Here is a 12,885-nt window from a genome sequence, read left to right as displayed (position 1 = left end):
GAACAGATTTATTGTTTTTGGCAATGTTTCTCCTGGATACTTTGAAACAGTCAGAGTTGTGCAAATTATAAAAGCTCGACTAGTTAATACAACACAGCTTGTTTTCTTCTGCTATAACAGAATTCAAGCTAACTCTCATATGATCACCTACTCAGGTTTTAATGATGTACTTTTCGGTAGAGATTTTTATTGTGCCTGCACAGGTAAATAAAGCTGACTTTCACTTCAATTCTGTGAAACTTCACTCTCAAGCTGAACTTTTGAAATATGAAATTGAGTCATCCAGAATCGAACAAAACACAAAAAGGAGGTGTAATCAAACAAGATGCAAATGTCTCATAATAAAGATTCCTATCCAACATATGTATTTTGTTAACTTGTTCATATGCTTTAAACCTATGTTTCTCAAATACCATCAAGGGTTTTAACCTGCTTTTTGTGGTACTCAAAAATAAATGTTTTGTGTATTATTTGCAAGCTAGCTGAGCTCCCAAGAGTCACAATCCTAAGGTGCTTGAGTTTTAATTTCATGTTTTATATTTTGATTATTTATTGGTCTTTAGGTCTTCCCTCATCAGTTCATTCTATGTGTTCAGTTTCTTAGTTTATTTTTGTGTTCCTTTTTCATACTGTTTAGCTCTGTCCCTTGTCATTTTATTTGTCGTTCAGTTTGGTCCATTCTATGTTAATTTCTCTTTCTCCCTGCTTAGCCTTCGTTCTCAGCTGCTCTACATATCCCTTGATTGACACACCTCTAGTCCATGTCATCAACCTCAATGGTTTTCTTAGGCCTTGTCCACACATTTTTGAATATCCGGGAAGATATATATATATATATATATATATATTTTTTTTTTTTTTTGCGTTTTGCCCTTTCATCCACACAAAACCTCTCTTACATCCCTAAAAAATACGTCTTATGAAAAGTCCAAAGTGGAAATTTGAGAAACCCCCATATTTGTGCTTGCATGTATATTTGGCAAAACAGAGTTTTTGTTAAGCCTAACAAACAAGTGTGTGTGTGTGTGTGTGTGTGTGTGTGTGTGTGTGTGTGTGTGTGTGCGTGCGTGTGTGTGTGTGTGTGTGTGTGTGTGTGTGTGTATTTTTATATTTATGTATTTTTTTATATATGTATGTGTACAGGTGCTGGTGATATGATTAGAATATCATGAAAGAGTAGTTTTTTTTCAGTAATTCCATTCAAAAAGTGAAACTTATCTACTATATTAAGTCATTACAGAGACTAATATATTTCCAGTCTTTATTTCTTTTAATTTTGTGGATTATAACTGACAACAAATGAAAACTCCAAATTCAGTATCTCAGAAAATTAGAATATTGTGAAAAGGACCAATATTGAAGACACCTGGTGTCACACTCTGATCAGCTAATTAACTCAAAACACCTGCAAAGGCCTTAAAATGGCCTCTCAGTCCAGTTCTCTAGGCTGCACAATCATGGCGAAGACTGCTCACTTGAAATGTTTGTCCAAAAGAAGACCAATGACACTTTGAATAAGGAGGTTAAGACAAAAGGTAATTGCTAAAGAGGCTGGTTGTTCACAGAGCTCTGTGTCCAAGCACCTTAATAAAGTGGCAAAAGAAAGAAATAGATGTGGCAGAAAAAAGTGTACAAGCAATAGGGATGACCTGGAGAGGATTGTGAAACAAAAGTCATTCAAAAATGTGGGGGACATTCCCAAAGAGTGGACTGCAGCTGGAGTCAGTGCTTCAAGAATCACCACATACAGATGTATGCAAGACACAGATTTCAGCTGTTACATTCCTTGTGTTGAGCCACTCTTGAACAAGAGACAGTGTCAGAAGTGTCTCGCCTGGGCTGAAGACAAAAATGTTTGGACTGCTGCAGAGTGGTCCAAAGTCATGTTCTTTGATGAAAATAAATTTAGCATTTCCTTTGAAAATTATGGTCCCACAGTCTGGAAGAAGAAATGACAGGTACATAATCCATCTTTCCACAGTCAGTGATGGTTTGGGGTGGTATATCATCTGCTGGTGGTCCACCGTGTTTTGAGGTCTAAAGTCAATGCAGTGTCTACCAGGAAGTTTTAGAGCACTTCTTGCCCCCTGATAACCACCTTTTATGGAGGTTAGTAGGTTTCATTTTCCAACAGGTCTTGGCAATTGGTATCCCTGTTCTTATTTGGCCAGCAAACTCACCTGACCTTATCCCCATAGAAAAGCTATGGGGTATTTGTGAAGAGGAAGATGCGATACGCCAGACCTAACAATGCAGAATAGCTGAAGGCCACTATCAGAGTAACCTGGACTCTCTTAGCACCTGAACAGTGCCACAGACTAACTGACTCCATGCCACTCCACATTGCACAGTAATCCAGGCAAAAGGAGCCCCAACTAAGTATTGAGTGTTGTACATGCTCATACTTTTCATATTCATACTTTTCAGTTGGCCAACATTTCTGGAAATCCTTTTTTGTATTGGTCTTAAGTAACATTCTAATTTTCTGAGATACGGAATTTGGGGTTTTGATTAGTTGTCAATTATAATCATCAAAATGAAAAGATATTAACTACTTGAAATATATCAGTCTATGTGTAATAAATTAATATAATATACATGTTTACTGAAACAAATCCACTTTTTCATGATATTGAAATTATATGACTTTATATATGAATGATGTGTATGTTTGTGTATAGTCCCAGTAGTGTTGAATCTGTTAAAAATACACATTCATTTAATTGGCTTTACAACTTCAAAAGACCAATGTATCAATTTCTAAAATTCATCAATGAGTTACAAAATTATTTGACTCTTTCTCATAACTTTTTTTCACCCTGTTATTGCTAATCAACAAAAACCTGCCCTGCGATGGACTGGCAACCTGTCCAGGGTGAACCCCGCCTCTCACCCAGTGGACGCTGGGGATAGGCACCAGCAACCCCTGCCACCCCATGAGGGATTAAGCGGATCAGAAAATAGATGGATGGATGGACTTCAGACCTGGCTCGGACTTGGCTGTCCATACTTGAGACTTAACTTGGAACTTGAGGATAAAGACTTGAGACTTATAAAACAGTGACTTGATCCCACCTCTGGTATTTACTGAGGTCTTATTTGTTACAAAAAGTTTGAGAACAACTGCTGTGGATAATTTTTATTTCACACATTCATGTCTTTCTTGTTAGATCACCTTTGTCTCCTCCTTCAAGCAACCTTGAGCAGTAAAGTTTCAAAACATAAGAGGTGGGTTTTTTTTGTAGAAAACAATGGTGCAGTTTTTCATCAAACAAAGCTTGGTAAGCCTTTAAATCTTCCAACTTTTTGTTTTATATGTCAAAGGTCCATAAATACATATGCAACATTACCAGGTGCAAAGATCACTGATTCACTGCCTTCCAGGCATACATTTAGGGCTGGTACTGTATAATGAATAGACAATTGCAAATTTTTGCAAAGCTTACTTTGCCAAAGACACGTTCAAACTAGCCCTGAGCTTCTTTCCTCTATGTGAGAGCATATTTCCCCCAGTTGATAATATTTTCAATCATTTCATGTTAAAATGTCCGACAACAGTGTTGTATTTTACACCTGGGGTAAACTGTTCCACTATTCCAGTGACGCCTGAATCCTGTCTGACTGCTGCAAAAGCAGCATTAACAACATAGGCCCTCTGTTGTTAATGCTGCACACTTATCTAAGGCATCTTGGGGCAATGTTGTCTGTGCGGACAATACATCAAGCTGTAAAATTATGTGTACTTGCCTAGAAACGAATAAAAGCCTCTGAATGTTTCCATTAGAAAGGCTTGCTTGGGCCTGCAGGTAACATTTTTTCCTGTGTTTAACAGCATTTAGAAAAATGGACCGTGTGACAAGCATGGTACATAACAAAATAAATGCAGGTTGTATCAATAAGCTCAACTTGGCAAATGGGCTACTTGCAAACAGTTTGTCAATTTGTTTTACAAGGAAATAACGGAAAACATGTTTCTTTATTTTTTTGTACTTACGTCTCAATACATCTTTCCGTATTTTTTTTATTTAAAACTTTCAACCTATATTAAAGAGGGTAACTTGCTACAATTCAATACACAAATATGTTTTTCATCTGAAAGTGATACTTAGAAACAAGTTGGAAATATACACATTAAATACATATGTACCTTTTATGTATAATTATTTAAATTCCAATACATTCTTGAATATGTAATTAATTTAATACAAAAACAATGCAAAAGAATATTTTATGTAATTTATTTTATTAACCTATATCAAATACTATGGTACAGCGTATCATAAATGTATTTAAACTTTGGGCCTTACCCTTCAAAGATAAAGGTGGACGTTATACACTGTTAGAGGACAATGGAGTTGAGTTTCTAAGAAGGTTAACGAACCTGAAGTCAGGATTTATTTAAAAAAAAACTTGCTGACTGTTAAAATTTCATGTACAGAAAATATCCAAAAACTAAATTGTGAAATAAACATACATTATTTTCAAAAATAATGAAGTTAGCCCATTTTTTCATTTGCCAAATTATTGACATATTAGTTACATAGTTACATATTTTTTTCATTACAGTTATATTTAAAATGATCATGCATGTAAACATCCGTTTAACAAATTGTGTAACATGAAATAATGACTTTGTTTGCTTCAAATAAACTTCATACATAATGGTGTAGGACATACAGCAGGTACTTTTATATAGATATTGGCAGTTAGTAAAGTCAGGGAGTCCACACAGTATGTAATGAAATGCTGTACCGTGTGTGCTAAGTGATCACCTGACCATCCTGGAAGTAAAGTTGATAAGTGCCTTCAGGTGGTCAAATAATTATAAGCTGAATTATTCATAAAATAGGTTGAACTGCTTTGTGTTTGGAGTACATCTTTTTTCAGTGCAGACAGCATTGCATGAGGTTAAGTAACATCTTGCATATAATTAATTACAAGGCATACACCACGGTCTTTTTTCACAACTTCCAGTTTGAGATCAAATTATTTCTGCTACAGTATCATAGGTGTAGAAAGGCAACGCTAGGTTATTTTTTTGTTTTGTTTTTTACTTCTACATATCTTCATACTCCATGAAATGCAAGCTTAATATACCGTAGTGTGATGGGTATATGGATTTCACAAGAAAAAAAAAATATATTTTGTGTCTGCTTAAAAATATTATATTGCAACTCTCCAAACGGGACAACATTGTGGATTTTTGGGTAGTCCATATTCTCTTTATCTAGAGTCTTATGGCAACAGACTTGGCGGATGTCCTCCCCTCCTGTGATGTCTAGCTTGTTTTCCCTGAATAACTTTAAAACACCTTTAGTAGTCTATTCTGGGATCTCCTTTGGGTTTAAAATCCTTGAACATCACCATAAAATAAGCACACAGGATGATTTATGATCACATCCCGTAGTATTGAAGGATCAACACACCACCACTTCTAAAAAGGAAAATGGGTGATTTTCCCTTGACAACAGAAATACAGTAAGTCCAAAGAGTCCCGTAATAGGTCTTCACAACCATCATGTCTATTAAAAATAAAGAACAGTGGTGTTGAAAAGGTAAGAATGCGCAAACCAGTGCAAATTGGAAATGTGTTTGACTTCCTGCTGAGAATACAAACATCTGGAATGGGTAAGGATAACTTTGAGCCAGAAGTGCCTGAGCTAAATCAGTGCACATATATGCATAGGAATGTGTTTTTTGAAGGGAGCTGGCAGGGTTGGTACAGTAGAATGTACCACATGTAGCAGTGATGGTGTTCAAACACCTCTGATTCAAAATCATTGCCATGTAATTTAAAGGCATGACATTACCTCTTTGTCAGCTTGAACAAAAAGAAAAAGCAATGAAAGCTTAATTAGGGTGTCCTCTTTTAGTGTCACAACACATTTTCTTTGAGAAATGGCTTTAAAACTTCTGTGAGTTGCATGTTTAACTTATTTTACTGAAAGATAGATAGATAGATAGATAAACCTAGGTGACACCTTTAATAACACTAATTTAAATAAAAACAATAATTGTACCATGTAGTACAGGGAGGTGCTGTTCATGAGAACATCATTCTTCTGGTTCATGTGAATGTGTTTATTTGTATTTTTGGAACTGAGTTGGTGTTTGTCACAGGGAAAATGACTAACCACCCTGGAGACTGTGAGGTGGTCATGAGCACTATATACACATATGCATACAAAAAAAAAAAAAAAAAAAAAAAAACACCCATGCACCCAGACACAAACAAGCCAAATGGCTGAAAGTCAAACAAACAAAGGTTTATATTCTATGAATATTGCCTGTCTACATTGAAATCATATGTAATCTTAATTAAATAACGTTAAGAATTATGATACCATCTTGATATATAAAGGATTTATTTTCTCGGGCTGGTTCTCTTGTAGATGAAAATCATGTTCAATTCCTTGTTAGGATTAACATCACTCTAAGTAGTAAGAAAAATATTTAATGATTAAATGACTTACTTGAAACTTGGGGTGCCTGGGGAAGAATGGCCTGTGTCGCTTCTTCAAAGTCTTTCTGTAAAGAGAAGAAAATAGATTTTAGATGAGTTGAGAGAGTGAATACCAGTTTGACCAACATACTAAAATGCACAGCATATACGTTTTTACAAGTTTAACATGCACTTTATATGTTAGTATGCATCAAACTTAAAAGGAAATTTAAATTTTAGTTTTTAAATGTTATGCATTTTAATTAGCCTAATCAAATTACAGAACAATTTTAACTGAAAACCAAAATCACAAATTGGAGAGAAAATTAACAAATTTTCTAAAGAAAATCTGGAAGAATGGCTATCTTGTGGTTAGTGACAGGATGTGCCAACTTACACTGTATATATAAAAAAAACAATTTTCATCTATGCAACAAAAAAAGGAGGAGCATAAACCCCAGGCAGATGAAATTAGGGTGTGGCAGAGCCTGATTGCAGGGGGGAACTCACGAAGTGAAGTTGCCTAAAATGAGACAAGAAATAAGTACAAAATAAAACAGGAGGTGAAAAGAATAAACAAATGTAAAACCTTTAACCAACAGGACTGCCCCTGACAGTCCCTTCCTTCCCCCTCACTGTGTACCAATTCTCGTTCATTGCCTTGTCATGTCCTGCATTGATTTCTGTAACTCTCTTCTCTTTGGCCTTCCTCAAAAATTCCACCACAAGCTACTTATACAATATTACCAAACACCCAGCACCACAACCAGCACCACCCCTCGCCCATTTCATCACATCACCCCAGTCTCACAGCAGCTCCACTGACTCCTGGTTAGCTTCAGAATAGGTTTCAAAATCCTTCTGTACACATTCAAGGCCATCCGCAACCTTGCTCTCCCGACCTTTCTGATCTCCACATCGCTACTCTTTCCTGCACTCTTAGATTATCCTCTTCCATTCACTTCATTTTTCCTGCTTCCCGTCTCGGCACCGTGGGGAGCAGAGCGGGAGAGAGCTCTGCACCCAAACTCTGGAATTCTCTCCCTCCAGACATCCGCAACACCAACACCCTCTGCTAGTTCAGGTGTAAACTCAAAACCTATTCGTTCAAAAGTGCATACTCTCTGTGATTGCTGGTTCACTGTAACTTTTATTATTTGTTATTTTATCTTTATTCTGCTAATTTTTTTTACAGTGTCCTTGAGCGTTCTGAAACCCATTTGTTAATTAAAACGTATTTTACCATGTTCGATAGACTCCGTGGGTTTAGACTATAGTTTTACTGAGCAATGGTCACAATGGAAGCTCTAGCAAACTGGGAGAGTAAATTGAATGAAAACCTAAAATATCTGCTGAAGTTTCAGCCAAATTGCAGCTAACTCACTTGGGGAAGTTTTAACTAGTAGGAAAAAATGCTTAACCTGAAATAGTATGTAGTGTACACCTTCAACCCTGGGCCTTGCATGCAAATATCTTCAAGAGATGCAGTGTTTCCTTTCACTTCTGAGTGAAATGTGAAACAACAGCATTTATAAAATAATAGAGTTCATTTTTTATTCATTTAACTGACAGCTATAATTCGAGGCACTTGGCTGGGATTGCCTGAAGACAGTCCACAATCTCCTCATACTACAGTTAGCTCCCTCACATGCTTTATGACAAAATGAAGTGCTACTCCTAGTTCACACTTCATTACCCACAGTAATGCCTAAGTACAATGATGTATGGAACTCCTTTCTTTTCCAGGCTGGCTTCTGGCAGGAAAAGGCTCACCAAACTTGTGAAAGGGTCCCAACAAACAACTAATTTGTCTTCAGACTTGGAAAATGGCTTCGCTTTACGTTGATACTTGCATTTTCAAAATTTTTCTTTGTCACAATATGAAATTTAAGCTATAAATAAAGATAAAGTCTAAATTATTTTTTAATTAAACCCATTACAGTCAGTTTGATAAAGTGTTCAGATATCAATTAAAATGATCAATTTATTTTAAAGGCCATAATAAAATAAATGATTAAGGATGCTGATTTAAACAGGCATGTTATTTTTATAATAATAAGGTGAAAATCTTGGTATGATCTTACACTGCCCTGCCAATTATTCAAATAACTTTTAAATCTTTCACATTTTGGAAAGATAAGCTTTTTCGTTTTTAATTAATATGAATACTATTGTGTATAATTAGCTTTCGGTGCAATCATTGCAGCAAATCTTTTTTCGGTTTATCTGTAACAGATTTGCAAAGCTGGAGTCTGAAATTTATTCCTCCATCTATGCAAAATATCTTACTTCAGGATCAGTCAGATTGGACAGAGAGCATGTGTGAACAGTATGTTTTCAGTGTTGTCACACATTCTTAATCACACATAAATGTGTTGTGATATTAATATATCTGAGGCGACCAAGTTCGAGTTTGATGAAATCCACCACGACTCGTCGGGTTTATCTGTGTGCCACCCCACATTGGAAGGGGAGTGGTGGCCAAGCCTTGAAACTTCATTCATCTCGGTGCGGCATCACGGTGTCATCCTGGCTGTCCTCCACATACTGAAAGGTACCTAACACACCTCCCTACTGCGCCAGTGGTTTAATGCAAATGTAGCTCTGGTTGTATGTTTAGAGTTTATGTTCTGCTAGTATCCCGAACATCCACTCTAGTCTCAAATGTTTTTGCAGCCTCTAACAAGTTTTCATTCTGGAATGTTCTGTATTTAGCTTCATGCATGTTCCAACCAGCTCTTACAAGCTTAATATAGATTTATACACAACACCCTGAGGATGCATCCACAAAAAGTGATGCAATCGCACCATGAGGTGCATGACCCCCGCGGCGAGAGGTCATTGACCTAACAGTTTTTGTAACTTGCCGTGGACTGCGGCATTCAACATAGGGGAATTCCAAGGAGCCCTTGCTGAGCAAGATCTTATGTACCTACAGAGGCACAGAAGTTTTGAGCGCCACGACTTTGTTAAATGCTATGTTCTTACCTTTTAGTGTGTGTCTGAAAACAGCATACACAAATTATTGGCATACTTTCAGGGGTGAGTTAATTGGCTATAATCATAACGCCCTCCCTACTTTCATTGTGGGGATGATAGGTCAGGATTATCTGCAGTATGCTTTCCTCCAAACATAGTATTTTGTATATAGGCCAAAAAGTTACATTTTTCTCTGTTATATGATCAGAGCGCCTTCTTCGACATGTTTGATGTTACCTCTGTATGTTTTGTGGCAAACTGTAAAGAAAATTGCTTATGGCTCATCCTCGACATTGACTTTCTTCTTGCCACTTGTCCATCAAGGCCTTGTGTGTAGCAGTCAAGTAATAGTTGTCCCCTCAACAGTTTATTTTGTTCAAGTTGTGAATCTAGCTCATCCAAAGTTACCACGGTCCACTGCTCTGATTGATTATGTCCTTGATCAACCAGTACGTTTAGGTGGACAGCCACACCTTAGTAGGTTTGTTATTGTGCAATATTCTTTCCATTTTCAGATGCTGGCCAGAACAATACTTTTTGTAATACTCAAACCTCTTGACATTATTTTACAACTCAATCCTCCTTTTACTCTATCACATTAAACCCAAATAAAATGCATTGAAGTTTGTGCTTGGGAAATTAAAAAAACTGAAAAATGTCCAATGTTGCTGCATTTGTTTTTAAGGGACAATATGACTGAAAAAGGCACAGTAAAATGGATAGAGTGCTCTTTGTGGGTATATAACCCTTATGCCAACAGACACTGACACAATAAACCCACGCTTTGCTGCCATCACTAACCACGCATTACATTTTCTCTCGAAGATACACTTCCCTTTTCACATTTCCTCCACCATCATGCCATTAATCATCCACTCACCCACCTTAATCACCCTAAAGAGACCATTGTGGCCAACGTTAATTGGAATTGTGTGGTAACCTATATAAAATGCAGATTGAAGACCCACTAACAGAGAAAAAGAGTGATAGGCTGAGAGTACAACACTTAATGGAAGCACATAACAGTATGTTAAAAAAGAGAGCAGAACCTAATGCTCCCTTAATAGTCTTAAAGTAGAGCCAGTACATAAAAAGCGGAAGTTTTTTAGAAATCTTGATTGTAATGAAGAACCTTTATGTAACCAATAAATTTATCAAGTTACTTTACATTTTTATTTCAGGCAATTCAAATCACCTGAATAAATCAACTGGTATATTGCTTGGATCTAAAACAAATCACTTTAATTAGAGGTAAAAGACAATATAATACATAATGAATGGCACTCTGAAAGCGACAACAGGCCCGCAAGCCACGGTGGATGCCCCAGTATTCTCAGCTTTTCACCACTCAAAATGCCTAACCCCTGTTCAACCATAGGACAAAACAGGTACAGCAATTGGAAAAGTAGTTTGATAAAATTCTAAAAGCTGGATAAAATGATCTAGAAAATAGTAAATAAATCAGAAAAAAATCTAGCTCTTCATGTCTAACCAAAATTTGTAATCATAAACATTATGGGAAGATCTTCTGTTTTTCATGGAATTAGTCGAATAGAATCTGATTTAAAAACTAAAATACTGCAAATTATCTAGAGTAACAAAGTTATCTCTTTAAGTTTCTTAGATTTCAGTTGTGTGGAGTTTTTTATTATTATTTTCAAGCAATTAGTTTTAACAATGCCAAGTGAGTAATTACATTTTCTAAAAAAGGAAGAAAAAAAAAAACATCTCTAATGGCTTGAGTAACTAATTTGCCCCCAGACTGTAATGAGAGTGAGAAAATCCTGGGCAACCCTCATTAATTTTTTAATACTATTTTTTTGTTGTTGTCAATACATGCATCATAGTATGTGATTGTGAGTCCTGGTGCTTTTCACAACATCTCAACACATACCTAAGAGCCCTCATGACAAATATCTTCTCAAATAACATATAAAAGTATGTGCAAAGCTTTACAACCTTGGTTAAATTGAGCTTACGGCCTATTTTGAACTTTCAGTGGTGCATAATGACAGAAAAGGATTATTTGTTGCCATAGGATAGATAGATAACCACGCTACTTTTGTCTCGTTATTCTCATGAACAAGATCCGCTGTCTTAGGTAAGTGACACTCCTGTATTGCCTTTCTTAGCATCCAAAAAAGTAGCATTCACTCTTTAATTACCATCTAAGCAAGACCAAATACTTATTTGGATATGTGAAACAACATATAGTACATGCCACAAATATGTGCCAATGCTACAAACTGGCACAGGTTTTCCCCAAATGCTGCAGCAATATCTTAATAATTACATTACCTTCTCTTAGGCTACACACACTGTCTCCAGTCATATAAAATCACCTTGGCATGCTGAATGCTTGGAGTGCATCAAAATGAAGCTACTTAATGCCTACTGATTATTCATAAAATAATAATTTGTCTACTTGTTGTCCGTCATAGATTGTGTATAGAGCACTGAACTTTAATTGGGCAAATATTACAAACTATGGAAAAAAACAAGAAAAAAGATTCAAAAACTGATCAGTGCACGCATGGTCCGGCCCAGATATGTAAAAAAGAGACTGGTGAACGACACAGAGAACCTTTAGTTCTTCAGATCATTTTTTTTAGTTCTTTCTATCTAAAATATTTAAAGATAGGTGGATGGGTGGCAATGGGTGGTTGTAGAGTTGCTTTGAGGCTGTGTGGGTCTAATGGTTACTGGGGTTTGTCACTGTGGGGGAGCCTTGTGTCTGATCTAGAGGTTACACATGGGTGGTGCCGCCATGAGGTATGGGTGTAGTCTTGGGGGGGGGGCAGTGACGGTAACTGCACACCCTGAGTTGGGTGGCCTGGGTGCTTTGGGTTGGATTATGGTGTGGAGTCAGTGCTCGGGTGCCAGGGGTCCTCCTTGCACCTGTTTGAGGGGGTGCTTCGGGTTAAAGCTAAAGATTGGTGCAGGTCATGGTGCACGGCAAGGTGCGTTTTGGTCTTTGAAGGCTCCACAGGGTCCTCCAAAGGGGGTTGTGGTGGATTGTGGGGTCGGCTGGGTTGGGGGTGAGTGCACATCCTTTACCCTGGTGCCTTGGAGGCCGAGGCTCTCATGTGAATGCAGTTTTTAATCTTCTGTTTTATTATTATTTTTTTAGCTTTGACACATTGTTTCTTAATTTTATTCCTTCCCTTTCCCACTTCATGTGCCCTGCCCCTTCGTGGTTGGGGTGATGGGTTCTCCCTGGGCTGCTTGAGGCTCAGTAGTTAGGCACAGTGGCAGCAGGCCTGGGACAAGCTGGCTTTTAACTCTCCTACCCTTTGGCAGATGCCAGGTAGGGGGTAGCCTTATCTAGCCTGTCCTACCAGTCTTACATATCCCCCACCCCTGTTCTCTCTAGTTTAAGACAAAACAAACTCATACACTTAGGGATATGGGAGGAAATGTGGTTTGTTTGTGCTGTGCAGTAGGTGGCAGGTATTTCCTGGGTC

Source organism: Fundulus heteroclitus, chromosome 21 (assembly GCF_011125445.2).
Source record: "Fundulus heteroclitus isolate FHET01 chromosome 21, MU-UCD_Fhet_4.1, whole genome shotgun sequence".
Taxonomy (NCBI): Eukaryota; Metazoa; Chordata; class Actinopteri; order Cyprinodontiformes; family Fundulidae; genus Fundulus; species Fundulus heteroclitus.
This window is presented reverse-complemented; position numbering follows the sequence as displayed.